Below are 26,650 nucleotides of genomic sequence, written 5' to 3'. Positions count from 1 at the left end.
CTGCACAAGGGAGCATAAACCTAATCAGTTTCTCATTCAGCTGTATAAACCTCTCCTGGTAACATGTAACAAGGCACAGATAAATAGCACTGCTTGAAATGCCAGGCAGATGATTTCCACTAAAACAAATGTCTCCCATTATTTCTGTGCAATGCACAAAAACTAAAGCACTAAAGCAACTTAAAAGCAATGGTTCTTAGCCTACATGAAAAGAGTACTGACAACAGAAATGGAAAAGGGTTTAAACTTCTGAAATTATTTGTTCCCTTATTCTATATTATAAACACTTTCCAAAATTGCTACTCCACTTTTGCCATGCTTGCAGATCAGATAATGAATCATCATTCATGAAATTTGCCAACAAAGTTCAAAGACACAAGACTCAGTTTCTCCAGAATTGGTTCAATCTGAACTTTATGTGGGAAGAAAGCAAGTTACTAGTCACGGGTTCCATTAAGAAAAAAACCTGGAGGATAAACAAACCCCAAAGTCATTGAAAAGATACACATTTAGTCAAACAAGTTCTAGATTGGAGTCTTTAGGAATATTTTTTGAACAAAATTGTTTTCCAAATATGCATCAGTATATGGCGCTTTCTCTCTTGGATAAGATTGATGAGAGAGTCTTCTGTCTGATGTTCATAAATATTTATTTTCAATGCCCTTCAGGTTCCCTTGATACTATCCATTAGTCTGCTTTCACAGACGTTTTGAAGATGCTAAAACAGGACCTGAAATTGAAACATACATGCTACATCCTTCCTTCAAAATGCTGCTAGAGAGTATCCACAAGGAGGCAGAGTTCACCAAAAATCTCATCAAATGACATAAACGAACACAGCCTATAAATTTCTCCAGTCATATTTCAATTTCTCCTTCATATTTCAAATAAATATCATATTACCAAGCAGGCAGAAGATAAACATTGGGGAGAATAACATGTGGTTTCCCACTTTCATACTCACATTACTGGAATTTAGAGACAGATTTAAGGCCAGTGGATACACGAAGCGGACAAGATTTGAAATACAGACTTTACAAAGTTTTGCAGACCTGGCAGAATAACCTTTCATAAAAAGGTAGAAATGTAAGTATCAGTATGAAGACAATACTCTGTCAATTCCATCAACCTCTCAGTCCTTGAGAGACGAATATGTTTGATTTCCAGTTAGCATGTGAAAGGAGAAATCCTGGATCCCCGTTCAATGCATAACTGGCATTAGAAAATGTAATTGAAGTAGGGTAGCTGAAGCATAAGAAAATCATTAAAAAGGGCTTTTTAACACCACCAAAAGTGACTGTAACTCAGAGTTTTAGCCTTCGTTGATGCTGATTTCTACATAAGGATTCAAATGTGTCCTCTGAACAAATTGTACCAAATTGCTTGCTGACCAAGAGATAATTATGCTTCCTAATTTCCATAATAGCTTAGTACAGAGATCACAAGTGTTTGGTGTCCTGAGTCTCATTCTAGGACAACGAAAACACGCGATGTGCGAATACGAAAACATGTGGGGTCCGTATAGAATAACCACACATACTGAGACTTCTGCAACAGTTAGCAATGCTGCTGTAAAACTGATGATGCAAATCAAATTTTAACACAAAAGAAAGTTCAAGACATAGGACTGTAGCCTTCAGAAGTGGAGAGGTAAAACAGGAGTGGAGCGGAGTGTAAAAATACTCAACAAATACCAGTATCTCCAAGTTAAAGAGTACTCGGTGAACTTAAGTGGTGGGAACAGGTCACAGTCCACACATCGAGAGAAGTCATCTAACAGACAGAGTCAATAGAAAACATCAAGGTGTTTTTCAGTAAACACAGAATAACCAAAGGGGAACTACACTAAATCTGAAATTTCATCAATTTCAGTGTCTGAATCATCTCCCCGCCCCACAAGATGATCTCCTTGAAAAAACGAACTAAATAAGTGAGAAATCCAGGCTAATCAAACCTTCTACAGCATACTGATGTTTTCATTTCTTTTTGTGTAACTAAAAATTGTGAACCACATATTCCAGATACACTGAATGACTCTGAACATCCCAGAATGCCCTGAGATTAATATTTATGTTTCTAGAGGAATAGTTCTTTAGGCTTTAAGGTAGACTTGCTGTACACACTTGTTACATTGTAGGGAGGCTGAAAAAGATACCAACTGAGCACATTCCCAGACCACTACAAATTCCTCATTAAGCCTTGCTTGCTTGCTTGTCTACTTGAACCACATGTAATTAGCATCAATACAAAGGCTTATTTTGCGTTATTGGCATTTAGTGTGTAAGAATAGAGAAAAACTCCCAATTCAACATGGTTTCCTTTTCAGATATTTATTCTTCTAGATCTCAGCAAGCTGTACAAGACTACTCAGTGCACACTGCACAATATATTTCGAATATAAGCATGTCCTAGTACTTGCTTATGAAAAACAAAGGGCACAGCAGTAAAATCTTACTGACGTTAGAAGATTTTCTTCTGAAGGCACTCCTCCTGAGAATAAAACAGGGCTAGGCCCACGCCACCCAGCTCAAACCTTTTCCTTCTACACTCAAAAGCTCCTGCCCTTTGCCTGAACGTCCCAAGCTAAGGATGAGTCAGGGAACTGCTTTTCACTTTATGTAGAGATAACGAAAGAGCGGAAGTGCTGGTGTAGTTAATAAGGTATGAGAAGCGTGTCTTCGGCTCCACTGTGAGCACTTGCCATACCTATATCAGTTTTTGACAGCAGTTTCCAGTTGCGCAGGCAGAATCCACTGCTACCTCCCAGTGCCCAGGCCATCGCGGTGGCTGGGTTACACACCGTGGGGTCATCATCTCCATCCACCATGCGTCCTTGCTGAAAGCAAAATACTGTATTGTCTTTCTGATGCAAGAAACAATCACATGCCTTGGTGTCAGCTTGTGACTCCTCTTTGAAAGCTCCACTGCATCAGCAAGTCAACAGCACATGTACACCTGTAAATAATAAAATCAACTATTAGAACCAAACCTTCTTAAGACAAAAAGTGTTCTTTCAGCTTTTAACTTTCCACTCAGCAAAGATAATCAGATCTGAAAACAACTCTGCTACGGATATCTAAGAAAACAGCTCTTGACTCGCTTTAGTAGTTACTTTGATATCAGAGAGGATAAATTGTTAGGAAGAGGACTGCAGACTGTCTCATTCTAAATCAGCATTTGAGAGATATCTAAGTTATAGTTATAGACACATATAGAATGTAACCAGCGTAAAATCTCTTTATCCTACCGCAAATGTTTCTCCTATGCATTAAACAATGATGTTTTCAACACCTAAACTACTAACAAGTCTGACTAAAATATGGATATAGGTTGCTTATTTTGGAAATAAAGTCTGAATGAGAAGAAAATCTTGCACCAAATCTCAGCAGAATGTGAGATGGCTCTCTTTTATTACTAGTTAATAAATAGCATATATTCATTGCATAGTGCAACAAAAGTTACATACACATCCAGAGAACGATAAAATCTCCCCGCATGCCGTACATATCTTAACTTTACCCACATTTCAATTGTAAGCATAGAAGACAGTGAGTATGATCTAAGGTGTGCAAAAAAGAAAGGCAAATGATTAGCCAAATGTAAACGCTATCAACATAGGGCTGGATATAGGTTCAGCCACATGTGCTACCACCATGCACAGTGGGGAGCAGAGCAGCACAGACCTTCCCTTGGGTGATCCAGACCAGAAACATTCTATTAACAATTGACTAAAAATAACGTGCATCCTCAGCAATGACTTAGGAGTTACACACTGAATCATCCAGGGTTATTTTTTGCCCGCCATGCCTTGGCTCAGGCTCAAGCTACATGAGCGCTGTCTGGCTGATCTCAGTGCTATGTGAATTGCACTGTAGCTCAATGTTGTGTGGTTATGGACTTTGCTTGCCAAGCTCTGCTTTCAGCTGGTTGGAGCTGAGTGAATGGCTCATAGCAAATTAATCCTTAAAAGTTGGGTTACTCACTTTCCTTGGGTGCTTGGAATTTATACGTAAAGCTTGCATGCATGCATGTACATTTATGCCACAGGTGTGCATGTATATTTATATACCATACATATGTACACAGAGGCAAAACTGTGAACATGTAACAATCAACATTTATACAAACTCAAGTAATGCACAAAATAATATTACTTTATTTTCAATAATAAAGTCACATGACAAAGCTTCTGTTCCAAGCACTCAGTCTTTTCAGAACTACTGCCAGAAGAGCATAGACAATTTAAAACACTAGTATCCACTCAACCATGTGCCTTAAAACCTGCTTTCCATTACCAGTTGAGCTTGATTTTTATTTTGGTTTCAACCACATCATGATGCAATTTTCCCACTGCTTTAGCTAGCGCATCTGCTCACAGATGTGGTCACTGTAGCACTCAGCGGTGGCTGAGCTGCATCAGCCACGGGATAAACTGCGAAGAATGAGCCCGAGGGCCACTACAGCCGATGGCACTGTTTGCTCTCCTAATATCCTGATGTGCTAATACCAACTGCAGACAAATATGGGGAGAAAATTGGTGAGCTGCACTTTCACTGAAAGCAAAAGAAATTTATTCTACCTCCAGCAATAAGTTTGCATAACTTCATCAGTGATGAAAACACTCGTAAAGCCACAGGGACGAATAAAGTTGAGAAAGGGGGTGTGGGGGGGGGGGGAGCAGCTTTTTTCCCCGGCTTGCTTTCCATGTTTAAGCAAAAGTAACTCTGGTATGTCTGAACCCTTTCCCCTTTTCCAAAGTTAAACAATAAAAATCCACTTCCTCAGAAAAATGTTCTCCCACAGGAGCATAGCTTCAGGAATTTACTTTTGTGGATCATATTTTGTCCCTCATCTTCCTCAGCTGGGGAGCTGAATTTAGTCCACTCTCTTCTTAACAGTGCAACTTGCACATTAAATAAAAACTTGTCGAAAGAATGCTGAAAATTAATGCAGCAGGCAGCCACAAAACTTGGGAAATGCTGCAGCCGCAGCTTAACTGTGCCAATTGCAGCTCCCCAGGAGCTGCCAGCACAGTGTTTGAGTTTTAAAGTCAGCAGGAAACAGGAACCCACCCAGCGCACAAGCGTCCTGCTACCCAGATTATTAGCACAATGATAAAGAAGAAGGCAACAAATCACTCAAAATCTGCCTGTGTGTCCATTTAGCATGAAGGGCTTTGGGCTACTCCATTAGGTTATTCTCCTGTTCTGGGAATCACCCGCCTAATCAACGTAGATTTGCTCTGTAGCTGCCAGGCCACCAGAAGTACATTAGTTTTGGAAGTAAGGGCAAAAAACATAGAGGTTGTCAGAATATTATTCTCCCAATTCCCATTTTTTCTGGACCTTTTTCATATCTGCTGTGTTCCTGCAAAATGTTTGTACCTCAGAAAGTGACAAAAAGACAGACACTGTTCAACCTATACACATTTCTAGTTCCACAGCAAGAGCTGTGTTTGAGCATAGCAACTTGACATAATTAAGAAACCAGTATTTCTTCAGTCAGTCAGGCACAGGCTAAAACTGGCTCACCAAATCGTCTAACTTTTGGGAAGGCATAGTTGAAAAAATGCAGGGGGGAAAAGGGAGAATGGGGAGAATCAAATTTGTCCTTTCAGTTTTGTTCTTTAATTCCTAAATGAAGGGCCCAGGTCCAAACTGCATCCTTAAAGTCAGTCCAGTCCTTAACTTCACACAAGTCTAGATACTGCTTTTTACTCCTCACTATCTATCATCAAGTTAAATACACAAACATAAGTCCATATCAGAAAATCAGACATTTTACATAGCCAAGGCATATCAAGAAGTAGTAGCATTTCAGTGCAGAGCGTTCTGACTTTTGATAATTTCTTTTAGACTGGTTTCTTGGAAAGGAAGTCCGCATGGCTAAAACAGAGCACATGTTTTTCTGGTTATTTTCTTTTTTTCTCCTTAACTCTTCCAAAGGTATAGTTCCCACTGACTTTTAGACAGGAGAACCTAAATGCCCCAAGGGAGAGAGTTTTCTCATTTCAGCAGCTCTTCATTTCTGCCACATTTTTAGCATCTCTAAAAAGACTATGCAACTGCAAATACCATGTCCTTTCTACAGCATACTGAACTTCCTCTGAAAGGAAAGCTGTCAAACAGAAAGACACTTCATGCAGACCTAGATTTTACAAGGTCATTCAGGGAAAGAGGTATCTTTTTTTTTTTTTTTTTTTTTTTTAAAGGAATACTTGCTTAACAGCCTTTCTTCGGAAAAAGAAAAGAGAGGATCGCAGGAGGACATTCTGGTAAACATTTCAAAGTACATTAAAGCTAGGGCAAGAATAGTTCTTCAAGAATCCAGGCAGTTTCCCTGTCCTTTGATTATGCGTGCTCATTACGCAGCAGGAAAAGAATGAATTCAGATCAAGGAGCTATAAAACTTTGAAAGGCATGGAATTGAGTTCAGTTTATGATGGCTTTTACAAGGACAGAAGTCTGAGCTCCACTAAATAAAGAATTTGGATTGAAATCCAAAGTGGAAAAAATATGGTCTTGCAACAAGTTTTGCATCTAAAAGACATCTGTACTAATTACGAGATTCTTTCCAGATTTTTATGTAGACACTGAAAACACTGTCCTTAATAAATGATTTACTACAGTTAAGGGTACCAAACTACTTCCATTTATGAAGATTCTCAGTTATTAATTTTGCTCAGTTTTTAATTGTTTGGAGAGAAATACCACATTCTGAAAGTCTACCTCAAACTGATTTTAACTGAATGTTTTCCATTGAAATTTAGAAAAACAAGACTAAGGAAAAAATAGAACATTTACCTCTATGAAAAAGAACTACATTTTATTACATTCTTGAATTAACATTAATCAAGGCCAGGATATTTGGTGGAGAAATTCAACTTTACGACTATCATTATGAAAACTTGTCCAAATTTATAACAAGTCTTTGAAGAATTTGGCAGCCATATACACTGCATATTTTGTTTTCAATGAACTGGTGTCTGGCTGTCAATAGCTGAAAAGGTCGATCTTTCCTTTACCTCCTTCTAAATTGTTAGTGTGGTCCATGCACAGGAATTGAGAACAGTCTCTGCTTTACCCTGAGCAAGACACAGTTTGGACAAAACACACAGTGAGGAAGGCAGGAAGTTTTGAAAAGGTTTTCCTTTAGTCCAGTATCAAAGGGGAAAAACATATATAGACATACATAAAGGCATACATGACACATATATAAACACAAACATAATATATAAAATCTACATATTAAACATATGTATGAATAAATTATAACATATAAATCTATATAAATGAAAATATAAATTAGATATATTTACAAAATATACACTTACCTTGTATTTATATATTATAAATACTTGTGATTTTATATATATATATAAAAAAATATGTATACATACATATATAAATATATAGAGAGACGTGTGTGTGTGTGTAAAGGTAGATCCTCCATTTGGCACACAAAGCAGGACAAAATGACCTTTTAAAAGCAGCTTTCCCACAACAAAAAGAACACCGCAGTGACCTTGCATTATTTAACCTGCTTAGCAATTCACTGGATAACAGTTAGTACTCTGGGGTATCAATCTTGAAAGCCTACAATGTTAATGTTTGCCAGTCTAGAAAAAGGCATTCCTTATAGTCTAGCTTCATTAGGAAATGCTACCACAAACTATACGTATTAAATCCTGCAGGGGTACATATTCATATGTTCACAAAACAGCCTCAGAAAGAGGCATAGTACAGCAATACAAAGCAGATCCGCTTAGATTAAAATTCATCCACAGTAAATATTTTTAGGTGTATAATCAGTAGAGAGCACAGTTTTTCCTTTTACTACATTAAAGGACATGAGGGAACTTTGGTCAGGTGGCAATCAAATCACTCAACACTTCTTAAAGCATCCATATACAATAAGAAGTAACAGTAAAGAAGACTTGTACAGTAATGAAATACAGGCATGAGAGTGATTTGCAAAATCAAAGCTTTCTTCTGTATGTGCTGTTATCTGGTTTCACAACTGCGAGCCCGAGTCTTTGAAAAGACCAAAACTGACCCACTAAATCCTGGGTGGGGGAAAAGGGACCCTCTTAGGTGGTGGCACTCCAGCAGCTAATGAAAATCCAGCAAGTGCAAATGTTACACACCTGCCTCTGCTAGGCATGGGAGAGACCATAAAAGAAAAGGACTTAATTTTTGTAAATTTGTAAGAACATCATGTCTCTAAGATTTCAGTTGACTGAAGTTGACAAGTTGACCTTGCAGGTCAAATGAAACTGTTGAATAGGTTCAGAAAAGTTACTAGGAAGGAATTAATAGATACTTATACGCATTGAAACATGACTGCAAAAACCTAGTTTCTTTCAGAAACAAAGCTGAAACCACACATGAAAAGCTTATTACTCTGGGCTTTCCAGACAAATGAAAGAGCATCAAAGAAACCAGGACGTTCAGGGCAGGCCTACAGCCAACCTCTTCACATGCAAGTGGCTCCAAAGCTACATGTACTGTTGAGTGACCATCAGTCTAAAATCTAGTTACAGACACATGTATTTAATAACCCCTACTAATGCAGCACAAAGCAGTATTATCTTTTTATGGGTTTTTTATTTCAAAAGTGATAAAAATGACTTTTCTTCTCATGAGACACTATCAAATAATACATTCTAGGAGAAATTACACATTTTAATGTACCATTGACTTAATGGCTAGCTGAAATAAAATCCAGGTCTCATGCATCAAAAAAGAGGTATAAGAGTAGTAACAGTGTCATACAACAGTAAATGAATAGGTATGAACTGTTTTCAGCTGAAAGTAGCTTCATTTTTCTCTAAAGGATGCTAGGAGCTGCTTCCTTCAGTTAATAAGCCATATTCTAACTGAACAAATCTGGAAGTTGAAGAATTCATATCATTAACATAACGACATCACTTAAAGCAGAAGAATTAATATCCAAAAGAACCTCTACGCACAGAAGTTCCAATCGATTCACTGGTAACAACAGCTGTTCTGATAACCACAGTGTTTGCACTGCTGAGGAATAGCATCATATTTTCATGCCATTCTTGGGAACATCAACCATCAGAATCAAACTCTGAGACAGGTTAATATACAGAGATATTAATCAACAGGAGTAAGAGTGTAAATTATGTCAATTTTCAATTTCCTGAAAAATTGTTTTTAAAATTTATCACCTAACATGTCTCTCTATGAATGGGAAAAGGAAGAAAATAGAGAAACTCAGAGGAAGATGTATAGTAAGTTAATCAAATACAAAAGCAAAAGCGTCTGCCATGCTTCTCTAAAAAGTCATTGTTTTTCCTTATACTTCAAAAAATTCCTCTAAAATGCCTGATTTAAAGCTGAAAACTTGTATTTCAACAAATTTGAGGACTCAGAGTTTTAAATTCATTAACTTAATTTAAATGATTAATTGTAAAGTAGTTGGAAGTGCGATTTTTTCAAAATTAAATTTTGCCTATATACTATTCACTAAATAAATACTTTCATCCATTCTTATCATGCCAGAAATGCACAGTAGTCTCAATTAAGAACATACTATATTTAAAATTTCAGTTTCTGTTTTATTTTTTGATTTTTGGCTGAATCTTACATATTTTTATTCCAGAAAGCCCATTAAACTTAGGTTTGGTTTGAGATAATGGTTGGCATTATCTCAATCCTAGTTAATTAAATCCTAGTTGGGAAGTAAGTGGTTCAGTTAATAGACTCTTAGAGTGATATCAATAAGGTTTGTAAGTATTCCACCTTTTCAGTGTGATCAATCTGCAGTACATCAGGTGGCAGAGTAAGTTACAACAGGATCAGTGACAGCATTAGAAGTACAAATTGAAAGGCTCCTTGCTAAACTGCTCACTGGAATGTAAAGTCAACAGCAAATCAGGTATATGAAAGTCATCGAAAATGCATATACAACAATAACTATAAGCTCAGGTTTTAACAACGTCACTTCTTTCTTCTAACTGTGAAAACATGGAGAAATTAATCCGTTCAAGTTCAAGTCTCTCTAAATGAATTTAAAAAATCCCCAACAGTGAAAAGTCTGTACAATTGTTGAAAAGTCCATGAAATGGGTGCTAAATAGAACATTAAGCGGGGTGGGGTGTAATGAAGCCTGTTGATTTTTTGACCTGCAGCAGATTGCATTGTTCTTCCATTGAACACACAGATTCCCTACGGAAGCAAGTGTCTGGTCCATGAGAATGATTTGATTAACTGCCATAGCAGACTCAAGAGCGGCACTTCCTAAACCCCATCTAGCAGAATATATATCTTATAGTTTAATGGAACTCCCTTGTACAAACCTGGCAGGAGTATCCCATAATAATGGGACTGACATTACTTCATAGCATTTGAGGAGGTATTTTTCCAGAAAACAAGTTAATTATGATTAAAATCCACTTTACATCAATTATTCCTACTCAGAAAATTACTTTATACCATTCACAGCTGCCTTACATTACTAAATTAATGTTTATACAGAATCAAAATCTTTTGCAATTAAATACCATTGGCATTGTGTACTCTGATTTAAGCTAGAAACATTTCCATTAGATATCAAATACAATGGCACAATCTGTTAAAAAAAAAAAAAAAAGGAAGGGGGGGAGAGGAGAGTTGAGAGGTAAGTGATGAGTTAAACATTATCTCTTAAGGATGTGGCTTTTAAAACAAAAAGGGTGACTTTTAGGTTTTCTTAATGTTACTATTTCAACTTTCCTTATGTCCAGTGGAAGAAGAAAGGGCTTAGTAATATAATTTGCGCTAGTGTAGAGTTTTCATCAAATAATCTTCAATGCTGGGGTGCTTTACTGCAGAATGAAGGATCATTTCCTAATGTAATCTATTCTTTGTATTCATTAATTGCTTTTTTACTTACCAGCTTATTTTCTGCGATAAAGCTATGCCTTTCTCTGGATTCAGCCATGAATGGTGGATTGGAAACCCACGCATGTGCGACCTGTGAGTTCTGACTGATGGTACGAGGCTGTAACCATAAAGAACGGATACCAGAACTGTGCTGTACTTTTCAGTTTTGTCAACAAGCCTAGGGCCAACGGAGAATACTTACTGTGATACAGTGACAAGAGCGCAAGAACATCAAAGGTCTGCCACAGCTGCACACAGCCTTCAGGGTGACGACAGAGCAGCACGCATAGCCCAGCGTACAGAGAAACAGCGAGCAGCTTTGTACGCGTGCATACAGCATTAGCTTTGACAGTCCCTCTCAGTGGCCATCTGAAGCCAGGCTGACCGAGATACCTCGGGTATCTCGGGTAAGATACCTCATCCTGCCTCGGAGCCACAAGAATTTCTTGGAACGGTTAAAACAAGAAAGTTTAAAATGGATTCAGAGGGGAAGTTTCAGAAATCGCACAGCTGTGGTTCAGGGAGAAGAAGGAAGGGAGCATAGCAACATTTCCACAGCAAGGAGCAGAGCACTAGTGAACTGAGGATCAGGGACAAAGACTCCCCTGCCCGCTCCGGCAGCAGTTGGGCAGAGGGAAACTGTCTCTGGACAAACCCTGTCCAAAGAATGGCCTAGACCACAGGGAAACTGAGTCAAAAAACACATTTTGCTTTTTGGGTGCGGTCTTACACAGTCTGCATAATATCAGAAACAACCATGTTTTTAGATCCCATATACTGTCCACCTTTGTTGAATTACCCTGCTCACGTATTTCTCGAAAAGTCAGACTATAAACTAAAAGCTTCTAATGTTAGTACCAAGCTCAAAAGAGAGTACATTTAAACTGCTGAATATCTTGAGAGGAACAAATAGTCACGGGGACTCATTTCGAAGGAAAGAGACAAGTTAACAATTTATACCTAGTAAACGTGACAGAGAAGCAAGGTATTAATTAAAAATAAACACTCACACACAACACTTTAACCACAATTTCTCTACTTATTCCAGGTACCACTGACACAGTTAGCGTTGAGCCAAATTGAACTAGGTACTTTTCTCCTCAGAACCCCTGTAAAGCTCCCAAAACTTCACAAGCCACTTTATGAAGCACCCTACAGTCCTGCAAGCTCATGCTTTCTTTTGGTGGCTTTGTAAAATACAAAATAGACCTTAAACTTGGCTAGATACTCTACAGTAAGGCAAGGAAGGCAGCAATACTTGTGCGGGAGCATTCTCCATACATCTCTTCAGTGCATCTCACACATTTCTTAGTGCTGAGAGTTGTACAGTTGGTGCCGCTGTAAACCAGTAAAAAGATACAAACACCTGAGGACAGAGACACTAATATGGGGTTGAGTATCTTTAAAGGAATCACTGGTGAAGAGGCTGATTCATTGATACCACTATGCAAGCTTAGGCTCAGATTAGGAACACAGGAGCATGCCAACATCAGATGATCATTTGTGAATTTGCACTTTGTAAAAAGGAAATTTTTCAAAAAAATTTCTTCTGCTAACAAATTGCACCTCCCAGGTCAGTTTAACTTTTAGCTGGTGTTCCTCACCTACTGAGGCACATCACAATTTACTAGGTGAATCTTTCATTATACGTTTACAGTAGGCAGAGCATATGTTATGTTAAGAGTCTCTGAGAGGCCCAGGATGAGTTAGGCATTATGAAAGCAGTAACTCACAACTTCCTTCCTTCTTCCTCTTCTTTTGGGAAGATACAAAGTCTAACAAAAAGAAAGAGTCACTTAAACTAGAATTGGTACAGAAAAGGACCCCTAGATTGAGGAGGAAAATGGAAGAGCTGACAAGAGAGTTTTGGGGTTTTTTATGTGCATTTTCTTTACATCTAAACAAAATAATTGTTACAAGTAGAGCCAAGGGATATACAATTCAGAGGAAGAAGAGCTAAAGGACAATACTGGCGCAATGAAAAAACAGGTATGAGCTGACCATGAATAATTTTATACTAGAAATGAGAAAAATCCTAACCATTTGAACAATGATGTCCAGCATGGTTTTCCAGTGGGAAAGGAGGGATTAAAAAAAAATCCTAACTGCTTTTAACAAAACTCACTAAATTAATGAAAGGAATTACATGACATGGAGTCATCAGTATTAGGGGACTAGGCCTGATGACATAAGAGGCTCCTTCCAGTTCAGCACATCCATCGCCTTATAGCTTGTTAGGGATAACTAATAACTGCATTTTACACCAGAAGTGGCATATAAAGCTGATCTACATTTAAAACCCATCTTCTGTAGTAGAGGTCAATCATTCTGTCCAAAAAAATGACTTGTGTGGAAAAAACTGCAATGACACATATGTAAAACACATTGTTCAGACACAAACCTTTTGAATTGGCTATATATTTTCAGCATTCTCAGTTCCTCATTATTTTGAGGCTATTTGTAGATATCTTTTAGTATCTGTCTATGGCAAGAAATAGTTATGGCAAATGCAAAATAAAATGTTTCCTGGTGAGTGGCTGACCTTAAACTTCGTTGTCTTCAACATGCTGAGCATTCCTTGTTCACAACTCATTATCTACAATATATTCCAAAATGTCAAGTAAATACAGTAAAAACAATGAATTACGGTTCTTGTTCTACAGAAAAGAAGATGTTGGAGATAGACTGGCATCATCATGGGCATATGTTATCACTTAGCAGTAATCCCTGGAGTATAAATTAATGCTTTCTCAACAGATACATCATCTGTTTGTTTCAGGGAAAAAATGGATGCCAAATAGAAATCATCTCTTCTCCCATCCCTTTGTCCTACTGCTGTTGCTTTCTTTAACTCTTAGCCCTCTCTATTGCCATTTATGCTGCCTTTGTTTTCAGCGCTCATGGCTCTTCTAGCCCGTGCCACTCTGCCTTCACGCACGCAATGTTGGACACCATTTAAAAATTCCCCCTTGAAAGCTATTCCCTCTCTACAGGTATTTATCTTGACCCACTGCAGTCTCATTTCTGCTGCCACCATTATACGCTCACTTCAATCACTAAAAAGTCCCCCTATCTTGATTCTCAGATGAATGTGGACCCTGCAGCTCCCTGCAGGGACCATGAAGATTTCCAAGCCAATGGAAACCTTGCCAGGAAGCCCGCACAGCTCCATGTAGACATGTGGCTTTAGTCACTACTGCAGTACAGGCACATTCGTGGACTGCTCTGCTTAAGCAAACTTGCCACCAGCTGCACCAGAAGCCAGCCCTGAGCAACGCACTGTGGGTGACTCTGCTTGAGCAGGACTAGAGTTGGACTAGAAGATCTCCAGAGGTCCCTTCCAGCCTCAACTATTCTATGATCCTGTGCAAAAACAGTATATGCAATGTACACACTACTTTGAAAAGAAGAAATGGTTCTAGGCCTATTAAGGCTAATCTAAAAGAGAATACCTTTTATCCATGCTTAGACAGCAGAGAGAGGACTGTGTGTCTTATGTTTGTTGAATCAACAAAAAGCTGACTCTGTCTCTCTCCAGAGTTATCTTACCTCTCTCTTACCAGGAAGTTGACCCTTCAACTCAGAAAAGGGCATTAGAAAGACGTGAATATTGTGATGGTCTTGCTTACGACAGTTTTTCTTTACAAACACAGAGGTGGAGGCTGTCACCGACCTCTTAATGATCAGCACAGCCATTCCTGCTGCATACTGGAAATAGGACAGAGAGACAGAGAATTTGAAAAAGTCCACGCTTATTTCCATGTACTTATTCTTGGTCACAGTTTTTGTATCATCACCAGGAAGTAAAAGACTGAAAAAGCTTTTTGCCTGTCCTACTCTATTCTGGATCAAATCACAAAGTGCCTTCATTTACCCAGGTCACCTATTCTAAAGGGGTATTGCAGTTTGTTGCCTTTAACTCTGCTGAAGTCCTTTGTAGAATCCCACTCTGCAATAAATACTTCTCCTCAAGCATATGTGGCTGGTAAGGCCTGCTTTATATAGGAGGAAAAATGAATTAAAATTCTGAGGGCTGCTCAGCCTCTTGTATTTGTTTCAGTCTGTGCTCATGCTATGCTCCAAAGAAACTGATAAAAGCAAAAGAGCAGGTACATTCTGTACTGTTATTCTGTCAAAATTGCATTAGAGATGAGAAATAAATCTCAAGGTGCATTACTTTAAGCATGAAAAGAAAATCACCTCTTTCTAAAGTCCAGTTACTCTCTCATTTCTAAAGCAGTCACACATAGTAGAATTGCCCTATTTTTAAGGCGCCACTGCAGGAACTTTAGTTCTATGTTGGAAAGAGTTTGTTTTTTTCCTCTGGGATGAGCACTACATGCAGTAATCGTCCAACCATTCCGTGACTCACGGGGGATTAGGAATTTAGCAGTTTATCAAATCACTCTGAGTAGCAGCCTGTTAAGACATATTAAAAAAAAAAATTATTTGATATAGGAAGAACAAGTCTGTTACAGTTATATCCTAATGTTGACTGGGAAAAGTATAAGGGAATTTCTGGCACCTCTGTTCTTCATAACACAAAACAGCTGAAAAGTGGCAAGAATATGATAGATGGATGTAGTCAACCAAGAACCTGGTATTTTTCAGAGGTATTAAAAATCTTCTATTATTCACATTGTCTGACCTATTTCTTTCAGTTTAAAACACGTTATCAACATACTGCAAGTGTACAGTACTTCACTTTAGCAAGGAAAAGCACGTATTTAAAGAGCAAGGAGGCAGCGTTTAAATGCAGAGCTGTACATGGAGTTCATCAGCGAAATACCATGTATGCCTGTAGAGGGCAAAGCACCATTATCGCCACCTTGCCTTGAAATTTTGCCGGGAGACATTGTGGCGGGACCCGCAGATTCCAACGGGTATACCTCATGTCTCTTGGCCTGACCTACGCCTGACCCCGCCTGGGTATACCTGCTGGCCGAGAGTTTTCTGCCTAGCGACTGGACCGTGATTGGAGGAAACAGCTAGCGTCAAATCCCACGTGAGCGGAGCGGCGGCACCTGTCCGTCAGGGAACATTCGAGAACGTGCCGGAATCATCCCGAACCTGCCAGAGCCCCCACGTGGCGGTAGGACCACACCCCCAAGTCCCTCACCGCTATAAATAACCACCGCAGCCTCCTCAGACACAGCTGGTCTGCTGAGGCGAGGAGCTCCTCTCCTGTGGGGATACCGCCCAGGGGAACTCCTGGCAGGATTTAAATCTCTCTCTGCACGGTTGTGGGAGTGCTTGGTGCACCTACTGCACGGCTATTGTCCAGTCTACAGATACAAAGCTTCTTTAATGTTGAAGGGGACTGTAATTGTCCAAACCACAGAAGGGATAGCTTCCTCCCTCTTTACTACTTTTCCCTTTTGAGAGTAGCTACTTACCCTTTTTCTGTCTGTTGTTTTGTTTCTGTTCCTTTTCTTGTACCTTAGTATATAAATATATGTAAATAATTTGATAAATACGTTTACTAGTTAATTCTTTGTTATCAAATCCATTCGTTAATACTAGGAACAGCTATGGCAGTATCCAAATTCGTTGTCTGCTGTGGTTCAATAAACTGTTTAATGATACCTTTAAACTGATTTGGTACTCGGTCTTTCTGTGACAGGCATTTTTATTAGTAGATAATTTTGAAACCTTTCAGCTGATAACATCAACAAACTTTTAAGGCAGGAAACATTAAGAACAAAACTAGCAAGGCAGTAACTTCCATGTTATCTTAAATAGCAGCCAAGCAGGGGTCCTCGAGGGCAGTCAGAGGTACAAAAATGGGCTGATGTGGTTTTTGAAAGCTTATTAGGGAGGCATCTCCTCACTCTCCCTATGTAGGACAACTAGATTCAGGAGACAAACACAGGCAAACATGGGACTATCTTGGTCTTAAATAGGTATCATCAAAACTACTACAACCTTGACTACAATCAGCCATTTTAGTACCTCAGTGAGGTGCTTTGCAAATAGCTAGCTTCTTAAAAAAATCTACACAAAACCAAATAATTATCTTCGTACTGCTCATAAAAGTGTATGAGAGAAAACAGTCTTTGGATTAAGACACAGGGCTTGAGAGACAGGGCTTCAGCTCTGGGCATTAGTATGATGCCACCTACCATAGACTTCCAACACCAGATTGCTCAGGCCGTCAGCCTCTGCAGTGAGGAGCAGTCAGTGAGCAGAGCATCTAAAGCTCTGCTTCCTGAAGAACAATAATGTTTTGAAATATCATTCAGGTTATAGATAACATTCTGCTGAAAATCTGACCTTCAGATTTTCTGTGGCTCAATTCCTATCTGGAAAATGGAGCCAGACAACTTCCTATTTTCTTTTCTCTAGTAACGTCAGAGCAAATACTGCCTTTAACTAGATCTTAGATCATCTCTAGGCTACGCAGACCATCACGTATTCTCCAGTTCAGACATTTAAACATCACTGACACAACCCCATGCAACAGAGGCATGCTCATAGATGGTCTGATAGCATGACGTCATAGACAACATAATCCTAGATCATCTAACAGTGGAGCAGTATCAAAAAATATAGTAAACTGATTAGTTTGCAAAAGGTTTGGAAACTCTACTTCAGCTCATAGACATTACAAGTTTGAGAGTTTTTTAGGTACATAATATTAAAAAGTTCTAACAAAATTCAAGATTGTTCTCTACTTTTGTAAACATTTTTATCTGTCTGAATGAATTTAATGCAATAAACAGGCTTCAAAGCAGCTACTAGATTCTATTTAACAAAGCAGCAATGTATTAAGTGAAAGAAAGGATTGTTATCTGAATTCACCCCCTGCATTTCTACTTGTGCTTTAAAAAAGCCACAGGACTTGGAGATGGCTTTCAGTTCACTTCTGCTGGTCTGTAAGATACTTTTTATAAGACAAAATACCCTTCTTCCAAATAATAGATAGCTTTAAAAAGAAATGAAAAACTTGGGGGGTGGGAAAGGGAGGAGGAATAAATGCTTTATACCAAAAGCTTCCCACCGCACTTTGCATTGCATAGTCAGGTACAACATGAAGACTGCTGAGCACACCTTCTCTGCAGGATGAAAAGGAAGGGGCAGCTGGGGCAGAGGGAGAACTTGTTTAAAACCAGGAGGACCAGAGGGAGCAGTCTACAGTACTCCAGCTGCAACAGGCTGCAACTCTTTGCCACCCCCAAGCAAAGGGACCAGGCATCAGAAACGCCTGGCAAGCTGAGGTTCCTGCTGAGTAATGCAGAATAACTATTTGGTACTATTATCTATACGAAAAGTATTTTTATACTCTACAAAGATAAAAACAGATGAGACATAGCCACCTTGTCAGAAGAAAAATTGCTGTTACAGCAAATCTAGCTTAAAGCAAAGCTCTAGGTTGTCATGATGAGTTCAGACAAAAACTGACAAGCCTCCGTCCAAAGCCCTTGCAAACTCAGTACAAAGCTGTGTCCTGTAGCCAGCAATGACTACGCATTGTAATTCTTGTTAAGACAACCGCATCAGTTTAAACTCAGTTTCACACCAGAAAAAGCTCCATTATTCCACCAGTTCCCAGCAGGATGTTGCTTATAGCTTCAGGTAGGACACACGCACAGGCAAAGCTGCTTCTGCCAGAAAAAACAATAGGGAACGACAGTAGTGGCAGCGTAGGCTGGACTGAGGAGAATCAGAAAAGCCACCTAGATAGCTCATACAGTGTTGTCTTCCATTCCTGTTAGTGCCCCACATACACGTCAAAATCCTAGCTGGTTTTAAGTAGCATCTTAGTACTAAAACTGATTTTGCAAATCAATAACTTAAAATCTTATACTAGAATTTAAATTGCTAAAATACTGCTGTTGGCTTTCTGAGAGCGTTTGATGTAAAGGTTCCCTGAGAAATGAAAAAAACTGTATTTGGAACCCCTTTAATTTGGAAATGTTGTGTCTCTTGGGCTACCTGGCACTACCCTTAATTTCACTGGCAGTGTGTGGGCCATGAGCAGACAGTCACTCTGAGTAAGTCCCAAGGATGACATGGACCATGCTGCCAGGATCCACTTTAAAACTGAACAGAGACAAATACGAAAAAATGCAACTCAGCTACAGGATTAATAAGACACAGAAATAAAATTCTAGATAACAAAACCTAATGTTCTGTTTTATGTGTGTGATTTTATTAAGTATGTGCCATTAAATTTGTAAGTAACCTATTAGAGACTCTTTATTACAACATGTGAACATGCTCCTGAACTTAAAAATCATTCTTAAACAGTTTCCTATTCCCAGAACGTTTTAATATGAAAGTAGAAGGGTTCTTTCCACCTTGTCTACTCCCCCAGATCTTTTCATTGCTGTTTCTTTTATAAAAATGCAAAGAGATAACACAAAAACAAAACTGGTTTAGATATGGTAATCTAACGCTTTGTATCTTATATGCATGCAGAAATACTAGAAGCCAAACACTTCTAAGCTTTCTCCCCCACTCCCCTCAGTACTCCCACCATGATTCTTTAAAACTGTGTTGTGGATTTTTAGGCAGAGTAATGCGGGGGCTGTTTCATGGCATAGCCTGAGGCTGCAAATGCTCTGAGTCTTCAAACATTATCCTTCAAAATTTTGAGAAGCGTTCTCAGTGCTTTGTTTAGCCAGCGTGCGGATTCTCACATGTAAGTTTCAAGCAACCAAGCATTCAAAATAATTAAAAACCCATCTGCCTTATAAATAATTCATTACAGAAAATACAACATATATCATGCTGATTATATTTCATTGTTAAATTAGAGGTGTGTTTTCTGTTAGTGGGCATTGAAGGGCAGGTTCCCAATGAGTGCGTAAGCATAACTTGAGTGAATGAACTGCCTCATAGCAGTTCAGAATCATTGGAAAACAATTAAAAACAATTTTGCATGGTGCCAGCTGACTAAATTCCTGCATTTTCCTTTGAACAGCGAGAGGTGAATCAGAAGAGTAATACAAGTTTCAAGTCAGGGAACAGATACTTTTACATATAAAAACTATTGGATATTGAGGGTATATCAGATGTCATCTGTATTCAAAGCAACAGTATCTGCCTGTACATGCACTGTTTCATTTTGGTAGAACAGTTCTCATTTCTCTAAATTCACAGCAAAAATGTCATGTTAGAGTTGCAGAAGGAGTTAATTGTGAGACAAATCAAGTACTGATGACAACAACACTTTTCAAAATAAATATTTGATTTGCAAAGTTTTCATGCTCTGAAAGCATAATTAGCTAACAGGCATTAAATAATTAGATTTAGAAAACATGCCTTGAAAGCAAGCTTGATTTGTAGCTGGACAGAAAAAAAAATGTTACATGCAAAATTAAGCAAGAAAAAAAAAAAGCTGCCTCATAGTCATTCCACCATGTATTCTGAGTTACGGTACGCAAAGGGCACAGCACTGGGTGCCTTCTCATGCCACAGGTGGGCGCATTCCTACCCCAATAGGAAGCTCCTCCCGGCTTCAGCAGATGCAAAACCAGAACATCGTTAGTGACGTGGGTTTGGAGAAAAAAGTGCAATACTGAAGATAAACAAGCCCTTTTGCTGTTGCTTCTATGTTTCTACAGTCGCAGAATGAAATTAATATGATGGATCCATTTTACTATTGCCATTCAGGACTCTGGCAGTGGTAAAACCCTGAAGAATTATATCAGTTCCAGGCTGCTGCTCAGAAAAGCTACCAAGAACAAAGAACAACTGTGACAGAGATATAAATATTATGTTCTCCCCCACCTCAAGGCAACGAGGATAAAAGTGCTTTAAATAGGGCTCATCCCATTCTCACAATAGCAAGTAGACACACAAAAGATGAAGAAATAGACCGCGATAAAGTTCCTTGCTTTATGCTCTGAATGCAGTCAGATACATAACCGGTGGCAGCGGGACGCAAAGTGGGACACTCGCCTTGGGGAGGACAAGCTCATGAAGCTCTGCCCGATGCCATCCTTGCTGTGGCCCCAGGCATAAGATGCGGGCCCCGAAGAGAGCTCCCCGGCAGCCGCTGCGTGCTACCAGGCTGCCTCCCTCCTGCACCATCTAGCTGCAGACTTGCCGGTCATGAGCGCCCGCAACTGCCTCTTTACTCTGAAAGAGCACTGCTTTGTGTAAGCTACCTTTACGCTATCAAAGCCCTATCCAGCAAAGTCAAAGACATTGTGAAAAAGGAGGCTCATTAGGGTTATATTGTGGCAAACAAAACAATCTCACTGATTTCGGAATAATTCAGCAACAATTCCACCAACTTCCATAGTACTAGTTCATTCACAAATTTCCGTATAGATGTACTCCAGCAAAATTGAAATGAGAACCAAGGTCATCCTAAAGTCTTCATCACAGAATGGTTGAGGTTGGAAGGCACCGCCAGAGATCTTCTAGTCCAACCCCCCCCGCTCAAGCAGAATCACTTAGATCAGGGTGCCCAGGACCCTGTCCAGACAGCTTTTGAACATCTCCAAGGACGGAGACTCCACAACCTCTCTGGACAACCTGTTGCAGTGCTGTCTGTCACCCTCACAGCAAAGAAATTTTTCCTTATGTTCGGACAGAACTTCCTTTATGGTATTTCTTGCACAGGTCTAAAGTAACTATGCTCTATTTGCCCTCAGTTACTTGAGGCTCTAAATTTTGACTTGGATATATACCCAATAGAGCAGTGCTTGCATCGGTAGGATTGGGAAATAAATTTCTTTTTCGCAGACATTCATTTGGAACTGAAGTAATGTTTTAGCTTTCACTAATCTTAAGCTTTCAGTGGTGATTAAGTACTTCAGCATCAAAACGAAATGAAAAATTGAGTGATTTTACTTACTTGAGTTTAATAACTTCTTAATTTAAGATAGGATATTTATTTTCACATAAAGTATTGGCAGTCTTTTGGATTAGAACACCTTATCTTTTAAAAATGAAAGAAAAACCACTATAACTTGTGGTTGCTTTGACATTGTATTATCCTGTTGTGGGAGTAACCTGAGCTTTCCATACAGAAGCTGACATTCAGAAAGCAAAAATGGTCAAATCACGTCAGTAACTAAGTTCAATTTCTAAATATTCAGGCCATGTGCTATTCTTTGCTTTCAGTTTAACATAAAAGCTATGAAAGCTGCCTTTGTTGTTCTTCTGCTTTACTATTTTGGAGAGAACTTATTTATATTGCTAAGCTTTGGGTATTCAGTGTGATTGCCCAGAATGTTAGATGATGGAGTTCAGAGATTATGCAATAATCATAGTGTTGATTCAGTAAAAACTAGCAATAAAAGAAAACATTTCTAGCACCATGGGATGAAAGAAAAATTTGAAAATATGAGCCTACTGGTCCTAACTCCTAAATATAAGCAAATAGAATAGATATACATAGTATACACACATACACAAAGAAAAACATCAAAGACATACATATTCAAATAAGTCATTAATGGGGGAGCTGACTCCGTCAAATGACTTACTTGAGTTTATAGATATAGGCACCTGATTGCCACCTCAATTCTAGCATTCTACCTATTAAAGATCAATGTACAGGAAGTGGGAGACAAAATTGTTCAAAATAGATAGTCCTTCCCCACAAAGAGCTTAAGATCGGCCATATTTGTAGGTGTAAACCAGAAACGGACGTTCTCAAATGACGCAATAGAATACATCGTCGTCTTTTTAGCGATGGTAGTTAAAAAGTTTTCGTGAGGAAACCATGATTATTTGGGAGTGGTACTTAATAGCTATATTATTTTTATAAAAATCTTGCTCACATCTGAATTAAATATCTTAGCTACCACTAGTTAAAAAAATAATTCCCATTGGTCTAATTAGCTAGCTAGGAAATGAAACAGAAAGTAATTTACAGGGGAAAAACATTAATGAATATGCACTTATTATATTACTCATGCTTTGCCCCAATTTAAAACATGCTGTGTATCAAAATTTGACATAAATAGCAGACCACTTTGAAATGAAACAAAAAGTTTCTACTTAGCTCTCATTCACCTCTACAAAAACTGAGACTTAACTCTCCCACTGATTATTCTCATAAAATATTTCTGCCTCCTGGGGATGAAATAATTTTATGAAGCCACAGACTGTTTTCATTAACTTTTTACAGTTGCCATCCACGTGCTTCGTTTTCCTCATGGGCAGAACAGCAATTGGGTATTTAGAGCAGAGGAGCTTTTGACTCGAACAGTTTGCCTCTCCTTTTGGTCACTTGCACACACAGACAGTCACAATCTTCAAGCCTCATGTACACTGAACACACAATATGAAATCATCAGGACACAATGAAGGGGAAGCTCATCTCTTAGAGAGATAAGGTATATTAAAAGATAAATTATGAATTTTCATGTCCCACCCACTCTGACCTTTATTGGCTTGTGCTACAAGGCTCAAAAAGCAGATGCAAACCTTCCCCTCGGAAAGAACTGTTGGTAACTAATGTCAGTCAAAAAGCAGGTCAGGAAGAAAGCCCTGACAGGAAATACTCTTTCAGCACATCCCTCAGCTGCCTCCATTACCAGGATCTTTTCCCGACAACAGCCCTGTGGCAAGGCACTTTGTCTGCGTGCACAGATTAAGTCTCAGCTCTCGATTCTGGCTTCAGATCTGCATACAGTCTCTCATTTCGCAAGAGAGTCCACTGGGGTTAAGTCTTACAGCTGCATGAATCTTAACACAGACACCAAAATTCATGCTGCAGACCTAAGTCTGTCACAGTAAGGGAATATTTTTTGACTTGTTTTTAAAACAAAGACAGAGATCTGCTCTGAAAAATAAGCACAATATACTTGAACAACCTCTAGTCGCAGGTGTTGCTTTAGTTAAACTAAAATCACTGACAAGCAGTAGCACAGAGTACTTATGAGTGCACACCACCCGGCAGCAGTCTTAACCACTCTCCCTGGCCCATCAAGTTGCAGTTCATAATCCCTCGTCTTTTGCCACCCCTTTCTACTTGACCACTTGTATGTCTGAAAACTACTCCCTCCTACGGCCAATTGTCCGATGCCAAGGCTGTGGCTTGTTTTTATACTTAAAGAAAATACTCATATTACTGGCTAGGAAAATGGGAAACAGTCCTTCTGAGAACTTCTGTCGGGTTTCATGCTCATCACAAGCCAGCTGGTGCTTAAAATTAATTACAAATGGTTACCTTAGTAACACTAAATCATGCTTGAAAGTTTCAGTATTGTTTATCCTTACAAGTTTCCACAGCAATTTCAGTTGCAAGGATAAAAGTCTGAGGGCCAAAGTTCAGCAGAGAAAGCCATCCAACCTGAGCCCGTCATTTCATCAGCGCCCCCTTCTCCCTCCACCTGTCTTAAGGGCAAGTGGAGCTTGTTGCATTTCATTTTAAAAACATTTGAACTTTAGGTATCTACCTTAAAAGGGTATTCATCAAATGCCTACTGTTCACATCAGATACCTACTGTTCAAATCATAGATTCTTAGATCTCTGCTAAATTGATATTGATTTCATATGTTCAATTAAAAGCATACGATAACGGAGTTGAAAGGAGAGACTGAGGCGCTTGTATGTTATTTTTAAATAAGGCAGAGAACAACAAAGCTACTTTCAAGCACATCAATCTATTCCCAGCAGTCCACATTTCCCTCATGATTTAGGATAAAGAAGTGCCATAAGAACGCTTACTCTTACTCACTTCCTTCGATTTGGAAGAAGAATGTCATTTGACTAGTAAGATGGGCTTTTCAGCATATAGATTTTCCTGTGGGGTGAGGGGTGGGGGATGAAGGGGTTATAAACTTTGTAGCTTAATGCCTGGGTATATTTTGATATCCCTCCCTTTTCAGTCTTGATAGCTTTTAAAGATAAAGTTCTTGCTTATTTTGCCAATGCCAAATTTGCAGTACAGTTTTTCACTTGCTACAGAACTGGTTTAGATGCTGGGTAAGAACAGAAAAGGTAAATTGACAGCTGCTGAGCTGAAGAATAAGATGATCTTCATCAGTAAAAATACCAGTACAAAATGATGTAAAATAACATATATTTAGAAGGTGAAGGATGAGGTGCAATTAACCTTGCCTTGGAATAGAGGCATGCTTGCAGGCAGAGCTCTGGCACCTATCACGAAAGCAAGTAAAAGGCCCTCCTCGCAAAGTGCTATCTAAAACATGCCACCTCTTACATAGTAAGAGGTTTAAAAAAAAAAAAGTGCTCTTCACACTCCTAATTTTTTCGCACCACAGAGGAAACAGGGTCTGTATTAGCCCAGAACAGCAGCTAGAACACCCTGAAATTCCTCTTTCTTTCTACATATTACAGAGAAGCTTTCAGGCATTTCTTACGCAGTTAATAACAGGATAAGTGAAAGCAAAAATAATCCTAGAGTACAACAAACTATGAATTGAAACGTAGGTGCAGAGTAGCTGAACGCTGACCTTTCCCTGCTCTTGGTACTGCTCTCACCAGTACAAACTGCACAGAAAGTAGTGTGCTGCCCAGTACAGAGTTGTAAGGAACAAGCACAGGACTCACACGGGTAGAAGGTTCTCTACTTTCCAGCAGGCGGAAAGAGAAAGGACAGAGGAACAGGTAATTAAAAGCCTCGCTACGTGCCTCCATAACAGAGCGGCTAGCACAGGAGCACCGCAGGTGACCAGGAGATGCACCTCTCCTGGAAGGTCTCCATCCCACTGGAGCCTCGTACCACTTCACTGATGCTGCACAGCCGAGGCAGAGCCACCCAGTTCTGCTTCACCGTTTGGCTGCTACTGCATTGTGCTGCAGTCTTTCATTACAACTAATATTAATTAAGGGACTAATCAACAGGAATAAAGACTGAAAAACTGAGTCACTGGAAAGTATGCATTATGATCATACAAATAAGTTCTCCATTAGCTATTTCAGAGGTTGACAGAGAGTCTGTTTGTGGAGCCTTTTAGCTAAGTTCAAATCCAAGCCTTCAGTTGAGAGCTATCAAAAGCCTGCCTTTCCTCGTCTGACAGTGCCCCTTCTCATCTTAGCTGAACACAGCTTCTAAGAGACATTTACAAATTTTACCCCTAAAGCACTTGTGCCACTGCAGTGCTCATGAATAGGAGAAAATAAATAATGCTTAAAGCCCGATTAGTTTTTCTTACAGCTCTTACGTGTCAGACAGTCAAGCAGCTACACTGCTATTCTAGCCAGCGACTTCTTTCTCAGGAGAAACCACCAATCAAGTTGATATGTCTACTAGGGCCCAGGATGGTATCTTGAAACTTATCTCTGCTAATGACCCAAAAAATTGCAGCTTGGGCCCAGGTCTTCTGTGTCACAGGCTCCCATAGTACCTCCGCTGGTCGACCTGGCTCTCTGGTTTATTGTTCTTAATCCTATGCTGCATGTATGGGTATCTGCCCTCTGTGCGCGCTGCTCATCAGATAACACTAGGTTGCTATAGTGATTGCTAAAAGAGGAAGAAAAAAAAAAGCAAGCTGAATTGTGGAAAACCCTGAGGCTAAAAGATGGATAAATAACCAATCCTTAAAATGAAACTTAAGCACCATTTTCCCTGAGTTCTATTGGAACAGTTTGGGAGGGAGTGTATTCTCATTTATTAAAAAAAGGCATCTGTTTTCGTCTATTAATTTTTCCTGATTAGGACCTATGTTGTAGGGGAGGAGAAAAAAAGAGGCAAGATGAAACAGTGAAAAAAAATTTTTATAATATTAATTTTGTACTTATACAAGCAGGTTTTTTTTTGCTCCAGGATCTATCAGAGGGAAACAGAATTACCCTCATATAACAGAAAGTGATATAAATCACAAGGAGA

General features: G+C 39.1%; 1 long non-coding RNA gene across 2 annotated transcripts in view; it reads right to left on the bottom strand.

Annotated features, from left to right (window-relative positions):
* Positions 1-399: 399 nt before the first annotated feature.
* LOC104140822 (uncharacterized) overlaps positions 400-26,650 on the bottom strand; it is a 239,412-nt gene continuing 213,161 nt past the window's right edge. Inside the window, exon 4 of one of the 2 annotated variants that reach the window (XR_011142479.1) lies at positions 400-2,955. This is a non-coding gene — a long non-coding RNA (uncharacterized lncRNA). The remainder of the gene's footprint in view (positions 2,956-26,650) is intronic. The other variant, XR_693400.2, reaches the window with a different exon arrangement.

This window comes from Struthio camelus, chromosome 8 (genome assembly GCF_040807025.1).
Source record: "Struthio camelus isolate bStrCam1 chromosome 8, bStrCam1.hap1, whole genome shotgun sequence".
Classification (NCBI taxonomy): Eukaryota; Metazoa; Chordata; class Aves; order Struthioniformes; family Struthionidae; genus Struthio; species Struthio camelus.
This window is presented reverse-complemented; position numbering and strand designations above follow the sequence as displayed.